Source organism: Hemicordylus capensis, chromosome 1, assembly GCF_027244095.1.
Source record: "Hemicordylus capensis ecotype Gifberg chromosome 1, rHemCap1.1.pri, whole genome shotgun sequence".
In the NCBI taxonomy this organism is placed as follows: Eukaryota; Metazoa; Chordata; class Lepidosauria; order Squamata; family Cordylidae; genus Hemicordylus; species Hemicordylus capensis.
Window position 1 is genome coordinate 361,864,611 of NC_069657.1, and position 24,358 is coordinate 361,888,968.

General features: G+C 43.2%; 1 protein-coding gene across 7 annotated transcripts in view; it reads left to right on the plus strand.

Moving 5' to 3' along the window:
* AKAP12 (A-kinase anchoring protein 12) overlaps positions 1–24,358 on the plus strand; it is a 159,142-nt gene that overhangs the window by 118,501 nt on the left and 16,283 nt on the right. The gene's annotated exons all lie outside the window — the stretch shown is intronic.

Consider the following 24,358-nt stretch of genomic DNA (forward strand, 5'->3'; position numbering starts at 1 on the left):
GTTAATATCATAAATGCATTGCTGAGGAAGGGTAGGGTGCTCCCCTATCTGAAGAGGCAATGGTTAGACCACTCTTAAAGAAGCCTTCCCTGGATCCCTTAGCGATGGACAATTACAGGCCAATCTCTAATCTCCCTTGGTTGGGCAAGGTGATTGGGAGGGTGGTGGCTGACCAGCTTCAGGCAGTCTTGGAGGAAACTGATTATCTAGACCCATTTTGAACTGGCTTAGAGCTGACTATGGGGTTGAGACAGCCTTGGTCGGCCTGATGGATGACCTTTACTGGAATCAACAGAGGGAGTGTGATTCTGTTGGTTCTTCTGGATCTCTCCACGGTGTTCGATAGCATTGACCATGGTATCCTTCTGGATCGCCTGGGGGAGTTGGGGATAGGGGGCACTGCCTTGCAGTGGTTCCGTTCCTATCTCTCGGGTACATTCCAGATGGTGCAGCTTGGTGACAGTTGCTCCTCAAAACAGGAGCTGTTATATGGAGTCCCCCAGGGCTCCATTCTGTCACCAATGTTCTTTAACATCAATGTGAAACCGCTGAGTGAGGTCATCAGGAGATTTGGTGCTGGGTGTTATCAGTATGCTGATGACACCCAAATCTACTTCTCCTTTTCATCTTCAGGAAATGGCACTCATTCTCTAAATGCCTGCCTACAGGCAGTAATGGGCTGGATGAGGGATAACAAATTGAAGCTGAATCCAAGAAAGACGGAGGTGCTCATTGTGGGAGTTCAGAAACTAAGAGGTGTGTTGGATCTTCCTGTGTTGGATGGGGTTACACTCCCCCAGAAGGAGCAGGCGCGCAACTTGGGAGTATTCCTGGACCCAGGCCTCACCCTGGTATCTCAGGTGGAGGCCATGGCCAGGAGTGCTTTCTATCAGCTTCAACTGATTTGATAGTTGTGCCCATTCCTTGAAGAGGATGACCTCAAAACAGTGGTGCATTAGCTGGTATCCTCCCGGCTTGACAATTGCAATGCCCTCTACATGGGGCTGCCTTTGTACGTAGTCCGGAAACTTCAGTTAGTTCAGAATGCGGCAGCCAGATTGGTCTCTGGGGCAACCCGGAGAGACCATATTTTTCCAGTTTTGAAACAGTTACACTGGCTGCCGATATGTTTCTGGGCAAAATACAAAGTGCTGGTTATTACCTTCTAAGCCCTGAATGGCTTGGGTCCAAGATATCTTAGAGAGCACCTTCTTCTACATGATCCCCACCACACATTGAGGTCATCTGAGGAGGTCCGTCTCCAGTTACCACCGGTTTGTTTGGTGGCGACTCAGAGGCGGGCCTTCTCTGTAGCTGCTCCTGGGCTGTGGAATGCACTCCCAGCAGAAATTTGCAATCTTAATTCCTCACTGACCTTCAAGAGAGCCCTGGCCTTCCTGGGTTTTTAATTAGTTTTGATTGTTTTAATATTGTAACCTGGTTTTCAGGGTTTTAACTGTTCTGATAGTTTAATTGTTTTTAATAAGTTTTAATTGTTATTTATATCTCTGTTTTAATTGTTATTGGTTTTAATGGTTTCTGTTTTAATTGTAAACCGCCCTGAGCCATTTCGGAAGGGCGGTATAAATAAATAAATAAGTAAGTCAGGTGTCACAAAGTGGTTCTGGGGGAAGGGGAGGTAGTCAAGATCCACCCTCCCAACCACACATGAGCAGCGGTATTGTTTTAGTTTGTAACTCAGCAGCAGCACAGGCATTTCTCACATAGCACTCATGCATTGTTAGCCAATGTGTCAGTCAAGATATTCCTAAATTTAAGTAATGTCATGTTTCTTTCACTTTGAAGATCTGTATTCGATATCAGAGAAAGGCATATTTCACCCAACTTTATTTAAACACTTTCTCTGATCTGCACAAAATATCGTGTAACAACAATAGATGTGAAGAAGACAAAAGAAGGAAATCTCACTGATAAAATTAGACATATAACCTGCCCATTCCATTGAGGGGAGGGGATGGACTACAAAGAGCTGCCTGTCAAGGAACAGAATGCTGAACCACGACTTTTCAGTCTGCTTTTTTCATCAGGCAGCGAAGGACACTGTGGGTTTCTCTTAGCTCTGCTTTTCTCCTTCTCCACCCCCTCTGCCAATTACACTGTGACTTGGGGAAGCAAGAGTAAAGGGAGGTCTTGCTTTGGAGAGAAAATTCCTGGTTATCGCAGCATAGCAAAAATGCTGGGAACCATCACAATTACAGGTACAAAATATTACTGATGGTTGTGTTGTGTCTTTGTGGTGGTAATTTTATGTAGCAACGTTTTTGGCCAGAGCTCAGGAGTGATAGACATGTTGGGGAAATCTTCTGTAATGCTAAACCATATAGTTACTTAAAGAGTTCTTTCTGATTTAGCTTTTAAATAGGAGCAAAAGAGTGGAGAAGTGTCCAGGAATTAAAAGCTGAAAGATGTAGTACCTATGCACACTTAACCTGGGAGAAAACCCTATGGAAGTGAGACTTACTTCTGAATAAACATGTATAGACTCTGGCATTGTGGCTAGATAATGATAAATAAATTGTGGCTGAGTTAGGATCATTGTTGCTACTTTTAAATCAAGGTTTTTATATAGACATGTATTGCTGAGGAAACAGTACAGTATTTCTTAGATAAAATTTTGTATAGGAGTTTGTTTTATATACGTATGAATACTTCATACACTGCTATTATTTCTGACTCAGAGAAACTTGCTAGATTTTTATGATCTTCCAAACCTCTAAAATGAAGTATTGTGGACTTTAAGTAAGTGTATATAGTTTTCTTAGGAATATTATATAATTTTATTATGCATACTATATAATTTTATAATTTTATCCCTTAGACCTTCCTCTATCTAGATTATTTCAGCTTACACTGAGAGTTGCCTTGCATAGCATTTTTCTTCAACCATTTGTTTCTAGAATGTGTCTGTTAAACCTTCATCTTTTCATGCAGTTTCCCATCCCTTAAAAGTAAACTTCCTCTTCCTTAATTTTCATTATTCTTAGCCCCCTGTGCACAACTTTCTACATAAATAATGGGGCAAACATCTGTTTTAATTTTCTGAAATTTAAAATTATCACCACTTATTTCCATCTTATTAATTTAAAAAGTTAATTGTGAATCAGCTGCATCTCCTCATAAAAACAAAATCCTTTGTTGTTGGAATGAATGAATTGGTGTAATTGGAAATGAGTTATTCCCCCTCCTCCCAAATTTCTTCACAACTTAATTTTGGAAATAAAATCCTTTGAAAACTAATCAGTATATTGCTGAACAGTCAGGAACATTTAGAGATGTTTTCATGTTAATGAAACATAATACTCAGAAGCACTAGGGATTTAGAAACTTCATCTTATCTTCTCCACTAAGATGCTCGTGGAAACATTCCACATCTTGTGAAAAGCATAGAGATAGTGAGAAGTATGGTAAGGTAGGAAAAATGTTCCTGCTTACAAATCTGTTTACTGCACCTCTGTGGGATTTTCCTTATAGTTATTCATCTATTCATTTTTATTTTTGTCTGGTTTATCATTATGTAATTACTTATAAGTATTAAATAATGCTAGCAACCAGAATTTGAGTAGTCCTGATTTTCTTCATGTTACAGTGGTATGGAATGTATACTACACAAGAGAAGCCTTGTTGTGTGTAGTATATGTTGTCTATAATTGCTGAGAGTGGTTGGAAGGTTGCATGGTGAAATCTTTGCTGAGTACTATTGTTAATGAGGATATTCTTATCCTTGCAGGGTGACTTTTCTTCTTGCTTGCTAGGATTATTTTATGGTTATATGGTAAAATAAGTGATTAAAGAAGAAAGAAAATGAAGTTTTAAGCAAAAATCGATGATCTGACAATGTTTCTTTTATGAACTGCATTGCACTGTTCCTTGAACCTTTTTCTGTGTTCATTTCTGAACATAGAGGCTCAATTTGGAGATCAGAAGACTGGGAACTTGTCGTGGTTTTGCGTACTTCCTCCTGGGTTATGATTCCCTCCTCCATTGCCATATTTTTGAGATTATGTTTGAATCAGGCAGCTATGGTGAATGCTAATTTCCAAATCATGATTTGAACCATGCTTTCCAGTCATGGTTTTGAGTTTAGTGCTAACCATAGTTTGGCCATCAATGCAAATCATTCTGAGAACATTCTAAAAATGGAGAAGTGTGCAAGTGGGGAGTGGGATGAGGGAGAGTGTGAGCGTACATGTTGACTTGACAACTGCAATGCACTCTATGGGGGGCTGCCTTTGTACATAGTCTGGAAACTGCAGTTAGTTCAGAATGTGGCAGCCAGGTTGGTCTCTGGGTCATCTTGGAGAGACCATACCACTCCTATCTTAAAAGCTGTACACTGGCTGCCGGTAAGTTTCCGGGCAGAGTACAAGGTTTTGGTTATAACCTATAAAGCCCTAAACAGCTTGGGCCCTGGGTATTTAAGAGAATGTCTTCTTTGCTATGAACCTCACTGCCCATTGAGATCATCTAGAGAGGTTCATCTGAGGTTGCCACCAGTTCATCTTGTGGCTTTTCAGGGACGGGCCTTCTCCATTGCTGCCCCGAGGCTTTGGAACACACTTCCTGCTGAAATAAGAGCCTCCCCATCTCTTATAACTTTTTAAATGGCAGTCAAGATGCATTTGTTCACACTGGCTTTTAATTAGATACTGTTTTAATTGTGTTTTTAACTTTTAATTGATGAAATATGTTAATCTTTTTATTGGTAGTTTTTATTGTCCTGTAAACCGCCCAGAGAACTTGTGTTTTGGGTGGTATAAAAATATGCTAAATAAATAAAATAAATAAATATCACATATTGTCATTAGTGGTCAATTGCTTATGCACATTAATTATAAATGATGTTGCATTTTATCCTTCTTGCAGTCCTGACCAAGATAACTTTGGCTTGTTGTGATTGATCAGTGTTATGTGACTAGATGATCTGGAAACAGCACAAAAATGAGGGTTCCTAGGGAATCCTCCTTTCGACATTTGATCTTCTCTCCTTTCTATTTCCTAGGTACGATAGGGCTACAGTTTCCAACTCCACCAAGTAAAGGAAGGTGTGGTACTGAATTTACATACATACATAAACACCCACCCACCCACAGAAACACACAACCCACATATATTCACACCTTGAGGACTGTTTAACTAAAGTAGATGTTCACCTCCACCCCAGCTCTGGCAAAGGTAGAAAAATCAAGAGAAGGGGGGCAGTGGATCATCCTGAGTCCTTTGCTGCTTTCCATATAGAAATGAATGAAAAGAGATCAGTTTAGTTACTGACAGTAAATTAGGCAGTTTTGAAACTATCTTTAATATACAAATGTAATGTGCTAGTTTAATTAAAATCAACAACAGAATAATTTCTGAGGTCAATACATTTGCTTAATACTTGTAACACATATCTTTTAAGCCTACCTTTCATATTCTTTGCTAATGATAATGGAACTGTATCCAACAATTAGATTCCTATTACAAAAAATGAACTCACACTCAAAGGAGCAAATAAATATATTGGCTCAAATTCATTCTTAAATTGCTTAGCTGGGTCCAGCTGTTGCAAGTCTGATGACAGTAAGCAATTTCCTTTCCACATTAAATGTGTTGTAACACTAGATACAATGGAGTTGTGAATTGTTATGAATTTCTTAACCGCTGAGGGCTTACAGCAACTAATTCAAGGCAATGGCCTGCTGTCAATGAGAGTGGAGCAGCCACACTGATCATAGTGGGATTAAATGTGAAATGGAGAATATATTTTGGCCTTAGATGTTTAAATATTGAATAAACTTAAGTTTTGTTTTTAAAAAAAATTGCTTGGAGACTTTCAATGGATAGAGGGTTTTGGAACACGGAGAGCTGGGTGTGTATGACATATATCTGATGGATACAGAATGCAGAGAATTCATGGAGAAAATCCAAGGCAGTGCAACAAATCCTCGGGGGGGGGGGGGGAACCAACTCCAGATGTTGACATGGTTAACTGCAAGCATATGAAGTATCTTACATTTAACTGTTGCAGCCTGAGAACTGCTCTCTCTCTCGTAGCTGTAAAAAATGGAATACTTTTTTACTTGTACAAAGGGAAAGCAGAGGGTGGGACAAACAGAAAAACTTCCAGATTGGTTTACTGGAAGTGAAATGTACGTGTAATGCTTTAAATATTTGTAGTGATGTATCTCCTGAATCACTGCATGATCATTCAGTGACTGTGAAACTGTATTAGGCATACTATCTTTCCTAACAAAACATTTATTCAGATTAATAACACAGCACATTTTCCTTTAACATTTTCTAAGGGAAATTGGGTATTGAGCCTAAATTTGTAACAGCACATGAATTTCATCGGACTGATCATACTGGGCCACATCCACACCAAGTTACTGGTGAATAATAATTCTGTCATTCTTTTAAGTAATTTTATTATTCTATTAAGTCATTACTAAGACCCAGTGAAATTAATAGAATGTAAGTTTGCCATGACCAACAAGTCCTATTTATTTCAGTGGTGCGAAGTCATGACTAGCTAGTATGGATGTTGCATCCTGAGATTAACTGGGTGAATAAACTGATGTCTGTATATTTAAAGGTGTTATATGAAGGAGGAGGTGGTGGTGGTGTTCTTAGCCAAGGGTTACTGAGACAGGAATGTTTTCAGACTCTGATCTACAAATAATAGCCCCAGTCCAACTCTAATAATGCACAGCTACCATACAAGTACCTGCAGCAGCCTAGTGGCACTGAATGGGAATGTCCATCTTGCTCTACATTAAAGGACGCATGCAACCAGTTGTAGAACCTAGATAAATATCATCATATGTAATTTAGATCTTATTTTTATTGGCTATGTGTACAAAAATGTAACAGACCTTCCTGACTTGATCTGGGCAGTAATAATGTTGCCTTGTGTTCTTTGTTTTATCGACACATAAACTGACAAGGTATTAATTCAATGATAAAGAAAGTAATTCTAAATCTACTTCTTTATTTATACACCTTGGCATAGCAGCTACTGATTTCATTTGCTGGCATTTTGCCTTTGTTTGTGTTCTTGTTTGCAGTTAGTCATTCCAAAATACATAATGAAATCACACTTTTAATTCAGTTTCTTATGAAAATGAATTAGAAAATAAAAAAAAGTTATAGAACAGGGTTGAAAGAATTCCAGAAGCCTGGTGGCCTAGGTACCCAGAAATTTTGAAATAATATTATATTATTATATTATAATACCTTTATATAGTGCTGGTACTGAAAAATTGTTTCTGACTCCTACAAATTTTTATGGTGATGCTTCTAGATATAAGTATTTGTATTAGGGATGTGCCCGGAACCGTTCCAGAGGTGGTGGGGGTGTTCTCTTAAAGGCGGGGGAGGGTGCACTTACCCCTCCTGCCGCATTTTCCCTGCCGGTGCTTCGTGGTATCAAAGCCCCTCGGGGCAGCAGCGTACCACCCTGCTGCCCCGTTGCCCTCAGCAGCCAGAAGTGGCCCGAGTAGCAGGCACACGTGTGCCCGTCGCATGCATGCACATGCATAACAAACGGGCGCCACCTAGGTGTTGACATTTATTTGGGCAACCATACATCACTGTCTGGCCCAGCATGATATCTTAATAAAATATTAGTACCTAGTTTCCGGAGGGCCCTAACGCTGGCCCGGTGTAATGCCTTATAAATGGCTGTCCGGGAGGGGAGATACCGTAAGATCCCCTACAAGGAGCGTGTCTGCCCTTGTGGTTCTGGGGAAATTGAGTCAACAGCCCATGTTATCTTGAATTATCAGTTCTATCGAACTTTGTGGGAGAGATATATAAGTCCTTTTTTAACAGCATATCCCAGTTGTTCTGAGCAGTTTCTATTTGGAATTACTTTTAACAGACCATTGGGATGTTGTATCTTATAACGTGGTAAAGTTTTGTTTTTTTGGCTAATAAGATTTGGATAAGAAATGTTGAAAAGTGAAACATGGGGTTGGATTGAACTCAGTTTTAGATTATTATAATTTATGGAGCCTTCTATTTTATGTAATGGACGAACTTGGGCATTATGGCGCTGTTTTATGATTTAACAGTTTGTTTATTTGACCATGCTTGCTTTTTTGTATTTTCTGTTTTGCTGGTCAAACGACTGTAACAATAAAGATGATCATGGTGGTTGATTGATTGACTGATTGATTGAATTTCCATACCACCTAACATAGAAATCTCTAGGCAGTGTACAGATTTAAACATAGCATAAAATATAATACATTTAAAATTCATAAAAACAAATAAAAATCACAATAAATATTAAAATCTAAAATTTAGATTTAAATTTCAGTTAAAAGCCTGGGGAAACAGATACATCTTCAGAGGAGTCCTAAAGGCAAACAGAGAAGGAGATGCTATTATTTCAGCAGGTGGCCCGTTCCAAAGCCCTGGGGCAGCCACAGAGAAGGCCCGGTCCCGAGTTGCCACCAAATGAGTTGGCAGGAACTGTAACCAGACCTCTTCAGATGATCTTAATAGGTGACAGGGTGCATGACAGAGAAGGCACTCTCTGAAGTACCCTGGACCTAAGCCGTTAAGAGCTTTATAGGTAATAACCAGTACTTTGTGTTTCATTCAGAAACATCAGTAGCCAGTGCAGTTCTTTTAGAATCAACGTTATATGGTCCCTTCGGGGAAACCCAGAGACCCCACACTTTTTAATATTGATTGATTAAATGATCTCTCTCTCTCTCTCTCTCTCTCTCTCACACACACACACACACACACACACACACACACACACCCCTCTTCATGTTTGGGCTGATTCTTCCCTTCTCTAGTCCCCAGGCAACGGTCACTGAAGTAGAAACCAGAGTGTTTTTTTTCTGGCAGGAAGAGGGAAGCAGGTTCCCTGCATCTGCTCTTTTTTGACAAATGGTGGTGGATAAGGCAAAGGGGGACAACCTTTTAGTGGCCCTTGAACCACTTGAATTTTGATCCATCCAGCCCACTATTGTCCACTCTCATCAGAGACTCTTGAGGGCCAAGACAGCCAGTGTGGTGTAGTGGTTAGAGTGCTGGACTAGGACTGGGGAGACCCGAGTTCAAATCCCCATTCAGCCATGATATTTGCTGGGTGACTCTGGGCCAGCCACTTCCCTCTCAGCCTAACCTACTTCACAGGGTTGTTGTGAGGAGAAACTCAATTATGTAGTACACCGCTCTGGGCTCCTCAGAGGAAGAGCAGGATATAAAATCCTATATAATAAAAGGCTAAGTGAGTGGCCGTGGCTTTGGAACGTTGGGGATCTGCGTCCCTGCCTCCCTGGGCTGTTCTGGGCCTGCGCGAAGCGCAGGCCCAGAAGAGCCCAAGGGACACAGGACCTCAGACACCAGTGTCCCACAGCCACGGGCGGCCATTAGCCGGTGTGTGGCGGCGGGGGAAAGTGGCCGAGCTGCGGCACGGCGAGAGGAGGCCGAGGCAACCAGAAGCGGCCGCCCTGAAAAAGGCGAGGGCAATGGCGGCGGGGGAAGACCGAGACAGGGGACAGGGAAGCTGGGCGAGGTGGCGGCGAAGCCGCCAACGAGGCCCCCGCCCGCTCACAGCCGTCGCCGCCGCCTGCTCACCCGCCCTCCCAGCTGCCCAAAATCACCTTCCCCACTCCCCCGCCCCAAAAGATTAAGGGCCAAAATGGCCCATGAGAAGGTCGCCGCCCCCGCCTATCGCCCTCCCAGCTGTTGAAGACCACCTTACCCGCTCCAGCCCGAGGGAAAAGAGAGGAGCTCACGAGCAGAGCTCCTCTCTGTGCTAAGTCACTGCTCAAACTGCCGCTATGGACGCAAAGGACGCCTATTGCGTCCATTGCGACAGTATAGGCAGCAGCTTAACACAGAGAATAGCTCTGTTTCCGAGTTCCTCTCTTCTCCTTCGGGCTGGAGCGGGTAAGGTGGGCTCCGGCAGCTGGGTGCGCGGGAGGGCGATAGGCGGGGGTGGCCACCTTCTCATGGGCCATTTTGGCCGTTATTCATCCACCCCCCCCCAAAAAAAGTAAAAGCAAAATAAGGAAGAACAAAAACAGAGACAACAACAAAACAAGAAACAAAAAGAGAGAGGGGACAAGGGGGGGGGGAGAGACAGAAAGAGAGAGAGAGAGACAGAAAAGACGGGATAGAAAGCTAGCGCCCATTATCATAACGGGCTTAAAAATACTAGTGTAAAAATAAATAAAGACAGCAAGAGTTCCACGTCTGGAGCTTCTGTAGAGTACCCCTTTGAAATTGTGACAGTGGCATTGTGGGAGGAAGCTTTTAACCCACCCACCCCGTGCTGATCTCTGCCTGTTGTGGTGGTGGTGAGTTAAAGGTATTTTAAAATGTTTTGGGTTTCATTATGTGCATGCAACATATAGTTAAGTCCTTAGGCAATCACTTCTCTTCTCCCACTATATATACCCTTAAAAACCACCCAAAGGTGGTTTGCCTCTGCCCGCTGCTGCTGCTACCTCACTTGCCTGCATGCTTTCCTTCATTACCCTTGCCTCACATGCCCCACCATCTGTTGCCACCACACTTGGTTGCAGCATGTGAATGCTGCTCCATTCTTAACAACAGCAAGAGTGGAGAAAAGGAAAGGAGTGTGCTGGGATCCAATGCAGTTTATGCTGGTTGGTGACAGACAAGGGCAAGTGCAGCAGTTACAGCAGGGGGCAGTTGCTTAGAATCTTATAACTTGGAATCCCCTACCACTGCTCATCTTTTCATTCATAATCTTCTTTGGTGCAAAATGATGAATGAACTTAGAAAGAATCCACTCTCATTTCCTACCAGAGAAACTACTCTCAGAACACCTCAGACAATGAAAACAACAAAACCCAGTAAGTACCCCATGGGCTTGTGGTTTTAGGGATGGTTGGCACTCTATGTGCACTACACCACAACCTGCTCTGGGCCACCCTGGTGCCCCCCAAGTGGAGTTATGGGGCTGCTGAAATCCCCATTATTTTCTATGGTGAAAAAGTGTAAAGATGCACCAACTTCAAAAAATAAAATTAAATTAAAATTAACCCTTTCACCAATTACTTTGAAATCTGGGGGGTCCGAATCCCTGAATTTTTTCAGGTCCCAATCTGAGTGATTTGTTTTGTTCCCAAATCTGGGCAATTGAGCACAGGGGCAATTTTTTTTTTGTCTATAAATCATCCAAATCAGCTAGATTTTGGGTACAAATAGTTTTGTACCTGAATCAATTTGCACATCCCTACTTTCTAAGCTAGTGACAATCACCACATTTTGTAATAGTGAATTCCATCCCTCTCAAAGTTCCCTTTGTCTTTTTGCCTTTGCACCTTTCTAAGCATGAATTGCATCCACAGTCTTCATCACCAGGCCTGGACACTTTCCCTTCAGTTTACAAACTATCAAAAAAAGGGGCAAGAGATTAAATATAGAGGAAAAACCAAAGGGCTAATAACATATGTGATTTTGGAGAGTCTGGCATAGAAGGCTGGAGGAGTTAATATAATTTAGTTTTGCTTTCAATACACAAATTCTGCTATTTGCAGGTGGAGGAATCAAGTTACATGATCAGTGAGGCAAAGTCCAGACCCATATCTGCTTCATTGCTTAGAACCTTATATGAGCGTTTAAGATGAGCAAAGCAGAACGATGAGTGCTGGTAAACAGCAGTTAGGCTAAGGATTGTTGCCCTTTCCTCTGACTGAAGAGCAGTTTTAAAGGTATCTCAGAGCAGAGAGAAACACTAGTTCCTCTAGTGCTTTTGGGATAACGTTTGGATCTTTTGATGTAGCTGCACTAGGTTAAATCACCCGGGTTCACATGGTAAAAGGCAGGATGCCCCATTCGAGTAGGCAGAGCTGTTGGGCTTTCAGAAAATGGAAAAAACTATTTCAGCCTGAGAATGTTCTTGTTTTATCTGTATCTATTCTTGCTATTCTTGTTTTGTTTAAGGAAGACATTTTATTTAGTAGTGTTTTGGTTTCAGCATATTTTAGAAGCAAATGAATCCATAAGTACTAGCTGGGCCGGACGCAGAACATCTGCTCCTCTAGTTCTCCCTGCCCCGGCTGCCGTTTCCTTCTTCCTCCCACCACCACCATTTTTGCCTGCCTACCCCTGCCTTCTCCCCCCTCCCGTCACACCACCCTGCCTTCTCCCCCCTACCATCCACCGGCGCTGTTGTTTTCCTGCCTGGCCGCCCGCCTCTGCTGCCGTTTCCTTCCTTCCTCCCCGCCCACCTCCACCACTGTTTCCTTCCTTCCTCCACCTGCTGCTGCCATTTCCTCCCCTCCTGCCCACCACCCCTGCCTTCTCCTCCCAACCGCAGTGCCGTCATTTTTCCAGCTGGCCCACCATTAATTCTCAGGCCCGACAGCCAGCCACCGCCTCCGCCATTTTCTTCCCCCCGCCTGTCCCTGTCGCTATCCTATCCAGCAGTTCTCCTAACTCTCATGAGAGCTGCCACGCATGGGATTAGCCATGGGTATGCCTTAGCTTATTATATATAAGGAAGATAGTACAAATTGAATGTAATTACATCTAGCTTTGTCAAAGCATCACCATGTCTGTGCATCTGTGTGTCCATTTGTCCACCCCGAATAACTTCTGTGTCTCCAGTCTGAAACAAACCAAATTGTGAGGGGGTCCTGTGCAGTGTTCCCTCTAACAGTGATTCCCAAATGTTGTTGACTACAATTCCCATAATCCCCATGCAAAAGCCATTGCAGCTGGGGAATCTGGGAGTAGTAGTCAACAACTTCTGGAAATCCTTTTTAGAGGGAACCCTGGTCCTGGGGATTTTTAGGGATATTTTTATTTTCTATCTTGAAACAGGTTGGTCATCTAGATAATTAGTGCCATACCTTTACGACTAGTGTGTTGCAATCTGATACAGCTCATATTTACAGTATTAAGTAATAATATAATAAGAATGAAGTGTTACAGTTAAATCTGATCTAACCTGACTGTAGATGGTGATCCATTCCATGACACCTCCATGGAGTGTCATAAGGTTCACCATATTGAATGACACAAGAGGTAGACCCTATTAGTTCTGCTTAGAACTTCTAGTAGGTAAAATGTGCCGTCCAGTCAGTGTCAACTCCAGGCGACCACAGAGCCTTGTGACATCAGGCTATCATACTGCATGAGATTCATGAGGTAACATAAGCAATGAAATACTGCCCTCTGCTGTTCACATTTGTTAACAAATTATTGTTGGGACTCAATTGAATTCTTTGGCAAGGTATTCTCCCAAGAGTTCTTACTCTCATGTTTGAAATGTAATTTTATTTTATTAGCATCCTGTTTTTATGTTCATAGGTAATGGCTTGTTTCTGACATGTTAAGTAGCAACTCAAAACCCGACAATAGGGCTGTTCTCACAACCATCAAAAGCCAGGTAGAAAGCAGTAAACCCAGCTGTTTGTGCTCATGTGGAGCCACAGGATACCCACCAACCCACCCCGTTCAAACCTGGATAGCCTGACATTTTTGCCGTAATCCAAATTGATGTAGGACAAAAATCACTGCTCAGAATTTGATTGTGTGGGTTCAATCACTGGTTTTTTTTTTTTTTTTAAATGCCCCCAGTAGCTGGCAGCCATTTTATCATAGAGTTCTGCAGCTAAAGGAACCAGGCAGATAGGGCCTGTTGTTGTACTGAGAGCTGTGTATGCAATGCATGCTGGGAGATCCTCAGCAGACCCAGCTTTGTTTTCTTGTAATGGGGAGTCCAGATCCTTGTTCGTCTCTGAGGTGAGTTGCCAGAGACACATGGAGCCTTTGCTTGCGTGTTGGGATTTGGGTAGCCAATCTTCTCTCCCCCCAACCTCTCCCAGATCATTGTGTGTATGGCCGTAATGTCTGATAAATTACCATCATCCACACTTATTTGTTTTGGAGATAATGTGTTTGTATGTGTTTGCATTTTGTGCAGAGCTACAGCCAACCCTTTGTCAGCTTCCTTAAACTTTGTTATGTTAGTTGCAAGAGGGTATGTGCCTTTTTACTTAACCCATGATGTTTTCAGTCATGTTCTCTATATTGAAATTTCTGCTTTGCTTTTCTACCATTTGGTCTTCAAGATAGCTTACAATATAGAATAAAAGGTCATAAATACAATTCAGCTAATACAGCAGAAGAGAAGAAACAATGAAATAGGCCTCCAAAGGCCTTTAGATCCAGGCTCCAAAATTACCTAGGTGCACCTCTGCATTCACACACTCAAAAACTGAAGCTCTTCTCACGATCGGTGAGAAGAGCTTCTGTTGGGCTTGCAGGGAAAGCGGGCTTAGTCATGGAGCTGGCGGGGGCCGCAGGGATCGGGGGCTGAGCGGCCCCTGGAAGCTGTGCGGCATCCTGGAGAGACCTCCAAGCCTGGGAGGCTGCTTGCAGCCTCCCAGTCAAGGGTCTACTCATGTGTTGTTGTGCGCCGCGGTGACACACGAGCAAAAAAACGAGGTTAATGGAGCGCTCGCTCCATTAACCACATTGAAGGGAAGGGGGAATTAGGTGGACCCCTTAACCTCATTTAAGGGGAGGTAGAATTAGGCGGGCTAGCCACCTTGGGAGCACCGGGCCCGCCTGTGAGCCTGGTGGTTCCCACGATCCCTGGAAAGCTGGCTAAGCGCATAGCCTCACTGTGTTCTACCCAGGTTTCTGAGCTGTGTTGTGCTCCCAATTTTTGGTTGTGTGGAAGCAAGGTAGGAGAAAAGGCTACCCAGGTTTTCCTTCTACCTTGCTTCCACGCAACCAAAAATTGGGAGCACACACAGCTCACAAATCTGGGTAGAACACAGTTTTTGATCGTGTGAATGACCTCGTGAAGTCTGAACCAAACCTGTATTTGTAGGGATGTGCACGAACCGGACTGGAGGCCATTCTAAAGGCCTCTGAACCGGTTTGAAGGTCACGCCGGCTTGAAGATTCAGCACCACCAGGGGTGCCTCTTTAAGGGTGGGGGAAGGTGCACTTACCCCTCCCACTGCTTTCCCCCCACCAGTGCTCCGTTTTTAGCGAAATCCATGGGGCAGGAGCATACCTCCCCGCTGCCCCTTCCCCCGTTCTTTGCTGGAAGTGGCCAGAAGTATTACCTGCGTGTGCACCCGTTGTGTGCGCGCTGCACACATCACATGCTCTGCAGGCACACGCGCACATGCGACGGGCGTAGGCGATACTTCCAACCACTTCCAGCCAAGAATGGGGGAAGCCTACCCATAGTGCCCATGTGTTGGAAATGGTTGTGACTCGGTTGCCCATTATGGATCTTCCACCTTCTGTGCCCCAGTCTTGCTGGGTGTTGGTGATGTGTGTCACAGATAGAAAGCCAGGAGCATTCACCCCCTGTAGCTCCTCCCTGCTCACCTGCAAGTCTCCCTCACGCACACCCTTTGGGTTCACAAGGACTACACGCAGAGGTCAATGAATCTGTTTGCTCCTAATGAGAAATGAGTACACGGTGAGCTTTGAGAGTTTTCCCACATTCTGATTTAATGTTTGCTTGCTCAGATATGTTTGACCCCTTGGGAAATATTGGTTACAAGTGAGGCAGTCTGTCCTTACTCCTTGGGTATATCCACTGTGAAGCTGAGAAAGGAGTAGTTTTGTCTAACCCATCTTGGACACATAGTCCAGTTGGAGATTTATGTCTTATATGTTTTCAGCTGATGTAGATATACTCATCCGTTGTTCCTGTGATACATGTGATGATGTAGTGATAGCTTTGCCAAGCCAGTTCTTTGGGTAAAAAGTGACTTGCATCTTCATAGCATCTTTCACCAGTCTTAAAATCCCCAAACAAGGTAACAGTGGAATTAGGGAAGTTTTCTCCAGTAGCCATCTAAATGTGGAATGTGTCTGCTGTTAACTGAACCTAAAATCCTCTGGCCACTCCAGCTTCATTCCATTTTAATCTAAAGTGCAACAGATAATCACAGGAGCCTTTGGGTGGTTTGCTAGCTTGCTAGTAGTCAGTGTTAGTGACGAAGCAGGTCCAGCGACCAAAAATGTTTCAACTACATGCGCTGGAATAAGACATGCAAGTCCTGAGCAAAATCAAGATTCTATTGGTTTGTCCTTTTGTGAAAAATCTGAGCCTAATAAGGTATTTGGCCAAATTCAGTACAATCATGTATGCTTAATGAGGGCTCTTAAGTAACTGCTGGAGCCATTCCCTTTGCTCCCTAAGGTTAATATGTTGGAAGTTATTCAACTTTGAATTGCTTAGCCTGTTGACATGGGAAGGTACTTGCATTGCAGATAATGACTATATAATTTTAGTGCTCTCTGAAAGTATGTATACATCTCTCCAGAGGGATTATTCTGGGGATGGCTGGAGATGGAAACCATCTGTACTGAAAGGCAAGTTGCCATTGATTATCACTTTATTACAGTTTTATCCTGCTCAGGAAATGTGTTTAATGTAAAGCAAAACAGATCAGATGTGATTCATTTGTTAGAGAGTTTGAGGCATTTAAAGATGTGGAGGGTTCTTGGTTTTTTTTAAGTCTAAATTTTCTTTTAAAATAAAAATAAAGAAGGAGATTTTATTTTCTCTTCTATATAATCAACACATCTGGAAATATTCCTGGTTTTTAATCCTGCTGATATCAATCTTGAATCCTTGGTAATAATAACAACAGTGATATTACAGGCAAAAATGTTACAATCGTGCAATCTGGCAGAGATTGCAGAAATGTTTCGAAAACACTTCAGGCATCCATGTACGAAAGCCATGTGGTATCCAACAAGATTGATCAGGTGGATCATTTAGTTGTTTTGGTTACAGTACAGCAATTCAGCAAATGCCTGCCTAACCTAGTACAGTTCAAGTTTTAAAATATGGAGGGATGAAACTGTCTAGATATAGCCGTATTGTAATGAAGCCAAGCTACTACCAGATACTGCAGTAAGATTGTTAATCACAAGCTGACCAAAAGCATTCAGCAGAACTCCTGAGTCAGGAAGAAGCTTGATATAGGTTAAGGCAGGGGTTCCCAACAAGGGGTACCCGAACGACTCCCACGGGGTACTCAGAGCACTCCTGCCTCCCCACGCTGCAGCCACACTATTCGTTCCCCATCCGAGGAGCAGTTTGAAGCTGACACATCCTCAGGGATGTCTCCAGTGCAGAAGGGGAGGGAGGAGGGTGAAGGACCTCCTTGGTTTCAGATTGGCTGGCTGTGTGATGAAGCTCAGCGTACCCCTCCCCTCAGCTTGATTGACAGGCTTCAGATAATTAGCACTGAGTAGTCCCATTGAAATTAATGGGACAAGTAAACTTGTCCCATTAATTTCATTAAGATTGCTTATGAATAACTTGGTGTGGATTTGAGTGACTCTAGTAGCTTGTCTCATAACTGTAATATTTAAATTTGTATGTACACACACACTAACACCAAAAATATCTATGAGGTATCTGAGCTGAAAGTTTGTGACAGAGGGGAAGACTTGTTAAAAAAAAAAAGATTGGGAACCCCTCAATTAAGGGGTGGCTTGGCTCAAGAGCCTCATGCAACTCTTAGGTGGCTCTAATGCAGCCCCAAACAATTTAGAAAAGAAACCTTTCAAGACAGAACTTTGTCCTCCTTTTTCCCACTCTGGGATTCATGACACCAAGGAGGCTCTGGAGAAGGAGGTGAAAGCTGGAAGGAGATAAAATGGCAACAGCTGTATCATGCATGTCTGACATCCCCACAGTGGAGTGTTCCCCACAATCTTAGGCCTCTTTGTGAAGTGTTAGAAAGCTGGCCAGGGATGAGGGAGGGAAAAGAAGGGCTCTTGAGAAATGTTAGTGACAGATTAACCACCACCACTCTCAATCTTTTTGGTGTCTGAAGCAAATTTAAGTCATCCCCTCCCCCCCCAATGAACTACATAATTGACAGTTAGTTGCTCTAATGATACCCATAAATCTGCTGTTTCAGGTAGGCTATCTGCCTAATAGCAGGATCAGACATACTAAGCAGATGCAGTGGTTCCAGACCACATGAATATTTCTGTATGTGGCTCATTGATTTATATTCTGACCTTCTCTAGTATAGACTTTTGCTGCTACATTGCCCTAAAGAATAAGACCTGATTCACCCATTGAAACAGCCCCTTTTTTTCTTCATACAATCTCTTCTGACTATCGCAAGCACAGCAGTTGAGATATCTGAGTATCTCAAGCATGATCTTAGTGGCACTTTTCATAGCTTTTAACTAGAACACACTTTTGAAACTCTGGTTCATTATTGCACAGTCCTATAGGCAGGACAGTCAAGAGGGATCCCATAAAAGAAAACTGCATTTGTTTGCATATGTGATTCAGCCCTATAGAAAAGTGGACACATTCTACTGGATCAATGTCTTGTGCAACCTTACCATATACCTGTTTACTCTGAGGGATGAGTAAACTGAGGGATGCCTCACTAAGGGAGGGCAGGATACCTCCATGTTTGAAGAAGACAATTGTGAGACCTTTACTTAAGAAGCCTGCCCTAGAGTCCTTGGTGATGGATAATTATAGGCCAGTCTCCAGCTTTCCTTGGGTGGGCAAGGTAATTGAGAGGGTGGTGGCTGATAAACTCAAGGCAGTTTTGGAAGATAATGATTATCTAGATGTATTTCCAACTGGATTTGGAGCAGGCTATGGGGTGGAGACAGCCTTAGCAGCTTGATGGATGATCTCTACCGAGGAATGGACAGAGGGAGTGTGACCCTCTTGGTTCTTTTGGACCTTTCTGTGGCTTTCAATACTATCGACCATGGTATCCTTCTGGATCACCTGGGGAATTTGGACATAGATGGTACTGCTTTGCAGTAGTTCGATTCCTATCTCTCTGGCAGATTCCAAATGGTGTCGCTTGGAAATAGTTGCTCTCTGAAACAAGAGCTATTGTATGGTGAACATCAGGGCTCCATCTTATCTCTGATGCTTTTTAACATCTACATGAAACCACTGGGTGAGATCATCATGCGATTTGGAGCAGGTTGTTATCAATATGCTGATGACACACAAATCTATTTCTCTGTGACATCATAATCAGGAAATTGCATGACCACCCTAAATGCCAACCTACAGGCAGTAATGGACTGGATGAGGGATAATAAATTGAAGCTGAATCCAAGCAAGACAGTGGTACTCATGGTAAGGGCTCATACTTTAAGACATGCAATAGATCTTCCTGTTCTGGATGGGGTTGCACTCCCACAAAGGAACAGATACATAGCTTGGGAGTGCTTCTGGACCTCACTCTGATTTCTCAGGTTGAGGCTATGGCCAGGAACGCTTTCTTATCAACTTCAGTTGATTCAACAGCTACGTCCATTCCTTGAAGATAATGATCTCAGAAGTGTGGTGCACTCTCTGGTAACCTCTAGGCTTGACTACTGCAATGCACTCTGTGTGGGGCTGCCTTTGTATGTGATTCAGAAACTTCATTTGGTCCAAAATGCAGCAGCTAGATTGGTCTCTGGGGTTTCTCGGAGAGATCATATTATGCCTGTTTTTTAAGAAATTGCACTGGCTACCAATAGGTTTCTGTGAAAAATAGAAAGTGCTGGTAATAACCTTTAAAGCCCTAAAGAGTTTAGGACTGGGTTACCTGGGAGAGCACCGCCTTCTGCAAGATCCCCACTGCACATTAAGATCATTGAGAGAGGTCCAGATATCACTGTATGCCGCCAACCCGTCTGGCAGTGACTTAGGGGTGGGCCTTCTTGTGGTCACTCCTGGGCTGTGCTTTAACATCTTTACCAGCCTTCAAAAGAGTCCTTAAGACATATTTCTTTTTAGCCTGGCTTTTAGTCACAATATTCAGAGATTACGAAAAGCCAGGCTAAAAAGAAATGTGTCTTAAGGACTCTTTAAAACTTGTGTTTTAACAGTTTGTTTTATTTGTCTTTATTGTGTTTATTTTTGTGAACTGCCTAGAGCCTTTGGAGTCAGGTGGTATATAAAGCAAATATATAAATAAATAAGCAAGCAAGCAAATTGCAAATCTCACTGGTTGACATGCCATGCAAGGGTAGATCAACCCAGTGTTGTTGTGTGGACACTAGGTGCGCAATTGCACAAATGCAGAATCTGAGCAAATGTTACACAAGAGCAAGCCCATTATCTCGAGTTTTGCATTTGCACATTTTTTGCTATTAATGCACTTGCAGAGTTATTGGGTTGACATTCCCTTGCGCAGTATTTCAGCAAGTAGGATTTGGAGCATGTATATGGTCATGTTCCTAGTAATAATTCCCAGTTTATCTTCCTTCCCACCCCTCCCCTTTCCCTTTCAGCAAAACTCACCTGTCTGACTGGGTCAGCAGTGATGGTGGCAGTCTTGCTGCAGGAATAAGAAAAGATGATTTGACCCCTTCCTTCCTTCCTTGGCACATGGCACACTGTGCTAGCATATCAGACTCTATTTTCCAGCAGCCACTGGGACCTTTCTCTCTCTAATATGCTTGCAAAGCATTCTGAAGAGTGAGATATTAGAGCACCTCTTTTCTTCTTCCAGGGGCAAGACAGCCACAGTCTTGCTGAGCTGCCCAGATGGGTGAGTTTTGCTGAAAAGGGAGGGAGTGGAAGGGGGCTTCAGAGGCAAATTTGGATTTGGCTGAAAAATAAGCTGAGGTATTTCTGATTTTTTTTTTAAATAGCTTGATTTATTTCAAAGCCAATCTTATACAAGCTAGGGCCAACTTACCCATCTCTTCTGGGGCAGATAGGATGAATTGAACTAAGGTAGATTTTGACCCTATAAACTAGCCCTAACTCTCAGGTATATAGAGTAAAGTTGATTACAAATATTCACCATAACATCAGAGGAGATAGTGGTCCTATAGCAGGGTGGATTTGATTTAAATCAAACTGATTTAAATCACAATTTAAATCATGATTTAAATCACTAGCAGGGTGGATAAAAATAAAAAAAAATCTGATTTAAATAAAAAAAAATCCGATTTAAATTAAAAAAATCAGATTTTTTTGATTTAAATTGGATTTTTTTGATTTTTATCCACCCTGCTAGTGATTTAAATCGTGATTTAAATCGTGATATAAATCAGTTTGATTTAAATCGTGATATAAATCAGTTTGATTTAAATCAAATCCACCCTGTCCTATAGTCACAAAAGATTTCAAATTCATACAGAATTTTGCCCAATAAAGAAGTTTTGTATCCCTTGAGCTATAAATGAATCCCCTTGGCAGTCAGTTTCCAGACCGTTTTCAAAGGCAGCCCCACATATAATGCATTGCAGTAATCTAAGCAAGAGGTTACCAGAACATGAGTAATTGTGGCAGAACTATCTCTGTACAGGTAAGGTCATAGTTGGCATATCAGCTGAAGCTGATAAAAGACACTCTGAAACACAGAGGCCACTTGCCTCTAGTGACAGTGCTGGATCAATGAGCATGCCCAAACTGCGAAACTGGCCCTTCAGAGGGAGTGCAACCCCATCTAGAACAGGCTGAACATCATTCACCCAGGCAGAGGAACCACCGACCAGCAGTACTTCTGTCTTGTCTGAATTGAGTCTCAGCTTATTCACCCTCATCCAGTCCATTACTGTATCCAAGCACCGATTCAGGACAGTCACTGCCTCAGATGAAAAAGAGAGAGAGAGCTGAGTGTCATCTGCATATTGATGACACCTCATGCCAAATCTCCAGATCCCCCCCCAGGGGTTTCATGTAGATAGTAAACAGCATAGGGGAAAATAATGGAACCCTGTAGAACCCCAAAGCATAACTGCCAAGATTGTGAGCAATAAGCCTCTAGCACCACCTGTGGTACACCACCATGTGCACAAAACTGCTCAGGAGCCCTTTTACGGGCCTCTGAACATGTTTAAGCACTAAGCGGTTTGGAGAATTCAAAGGCAAGGGGGATAACTTTAAGGGTGGAGGAGGGTGCACTTCCCCCCCACCCCCCGCCATGTTTCCCCCACTGATGCTTGTTGGGAAACCAGTCCGGTAGGGCAGCAGCGTACCTCCCTGCCGCCCTGTCTGCTCCTCTGACCGGAAGTAGCACATGTTGGGTGCACACTACTTCCTGTCACTTCCGACCTGTGGGGCGGCAGGGAGGTACGCTGTCAGCCCACCAGACCGGTTTTCCAGTGAGCAACGGCAGGGGAAATACAGCAAGGTGGGTAAGTAAATCCTCCCCTGCCCTTAAAGTTATCCCCCACCACCTTCGAACCAGCCCCCACCGTTTGTGTGCACATTCCTACCACCTTTTGGGTAGGAATGAGGTAGGAGTGGAATCCACCTTGAGGTAGGAGTGGAACCATCTCCAAAGAGTGCCTCCCACACCCAACTTGGGCAGCCTGTCCAAAAGAATACCATGGTCAATGGTGTCAAAAACCACTGAGAGATCCAAGAGAATTAACAGGGTTGCACTCCCTCAGTCTTTCTCCCTTCATAGGTCATCCCACAGGACGACCAAAGCAGTTTCTGTTCCAAAGCCAGGCCTGATGCCTGATTGAAAAGCATCTAGATAGTCCATTTCCTCCGGGTATCTGGAGCTGATCAGTCACTACAGGCTCAAGAACCTTGCGCAGGAAGGGAATACTGGCCACAGGCCTATAGTTGTTTACATTTTCTGGGTCCATAAGGGTTTCTGGGTTTTTTTAGATGTAGTCAAATAATAGCTTCCTTCAATGGAATTGGGACCACTACTTCCCTCAATGAGGCATTTAGAACCTGCTGGACCCAGCTAAGAATTCCCTCCGTACTAGATTTAATAAGCCATAAAGGGCAAGGATCAAGTATGCACATGGTTAGCTGAACTTGACTAAACACCTTGCCCACATCCTCAGGGACCAATAATTGAAACTCCTCCAGCAATACTAGACCAGGTTTTACTCTGGGCACCTCTTCCAATGATCCTGCATCAGCTGTAGAGTCCAACTCATGGCAAATGCAAGTGACTATCCTCAAAGTACTGTGCAAATGCATCACAGCGTTCTACCAAGGATTCTAATACATCTTGCCCAGGGCCAGATTTCAAAAGGCCCCGCACCACACAGGAAAACCCTGCTGGACAGCATTGAGAGGATGTAGTGGTGGGCGAAAAAAAGCATTGCTTCTGTTCCATCACTGCCACAGAGTAGGCTCACTAATGAGCTCTAACCTGTGTTCGCTCAGACTCACCCTGAGTTTTCCTCCACTTACATTCCAGCTGTATCCCAGCTTGCTTCATCGCCCTCACTCAGTTGTATACCAAAGTGCTGCACTCACTCTGCTTTGCGGGGGAGGGCATTTGAGAATGATCGTGTCAGCCACCTGAGCCATCTCTCCAGAGAGCAACTAGAGCTTTGACAAGAGTGCTTGCCATACCAGCTGCAAAATCCCCCAGAGCCCTCAGAATATCAGAGTCCCATCTGTAATGATCAGCCTCCCCTCCTTGCAAAGGGTTAACATGGAGTGAACCCTTGTCTTGATTGTCAGGCTGATGAACTCCAGGGCAGCCAATCAGTACACCAGGTGGGTGGGACCTAGAGAGCAGTTGCTGGGATTTCTGGGAACAAGAAGGGTGGTATTTGTTGGAGATAAGCTTGTGTGGAAAGGCTTAGTGAGGGGCAATGGAGTTTTGCTCCCTCATGGTCAAAGCCAGCATGGAGGCTTCTCTCATGGAATAACTCTGTAGATCCTTGAAAGAAAGGATTGCAGGAAGCTTGATTGTAATCAGGAACTGGGTGAGTTCAAGGAAAAGGGAATTCAGCATAGAGAACAGTTTGTTAGTCAGATTTTGCGTTAGGAACTTATATTTCTTTGTATGTGTGTGCTTTTGCATATTTCTGATAATGTTCTATTATTGTTAACCTGTAACGTAATTAAAATAAGAAACACAAGCCTACACCCACCCTACCTAGGGTCTTGCAAAAGGTTCTATAAACATGTAAGCGTGCCTAAGACAACCTATTTTTGTAACCTACTAAGTATTTTTGAGTGTATCTAAGAAAGCTAGAAGCCTCAGATGGAAGTACTCTGTAGTAATTGAATACAACTTTTTATTTTGTTCTTTTCTTTTTACAAGCCTCTCAGAGTTGGTTTTTAACTCAGGAAAAAGGAGGGCGGAAAGGGGATTTCTCTGGTGCAAAAGCATCCTTAAGTACTCAGCAGCTATCAGTTTTCTCATTCTGTGTAAGCCTACATGTGGAAAGTTTTTGTAATTATCTAATAGCAAAATAGAATTTTCCCTGTGATTCCACCCTAAGCCTGGGGAGGTTCAAGCTCTGTCGATAAAAGGGGTGGTGGTGGCAGCATTTTAATTCTACCAGGAATATAGATTAGTTTTATGACAATGGCATAGATACCCCCCACTTTCAAATCACCATCCTTGTGTCCAGTAAAAAAAAACAGATCCAGAGTGTGCCCCAAATC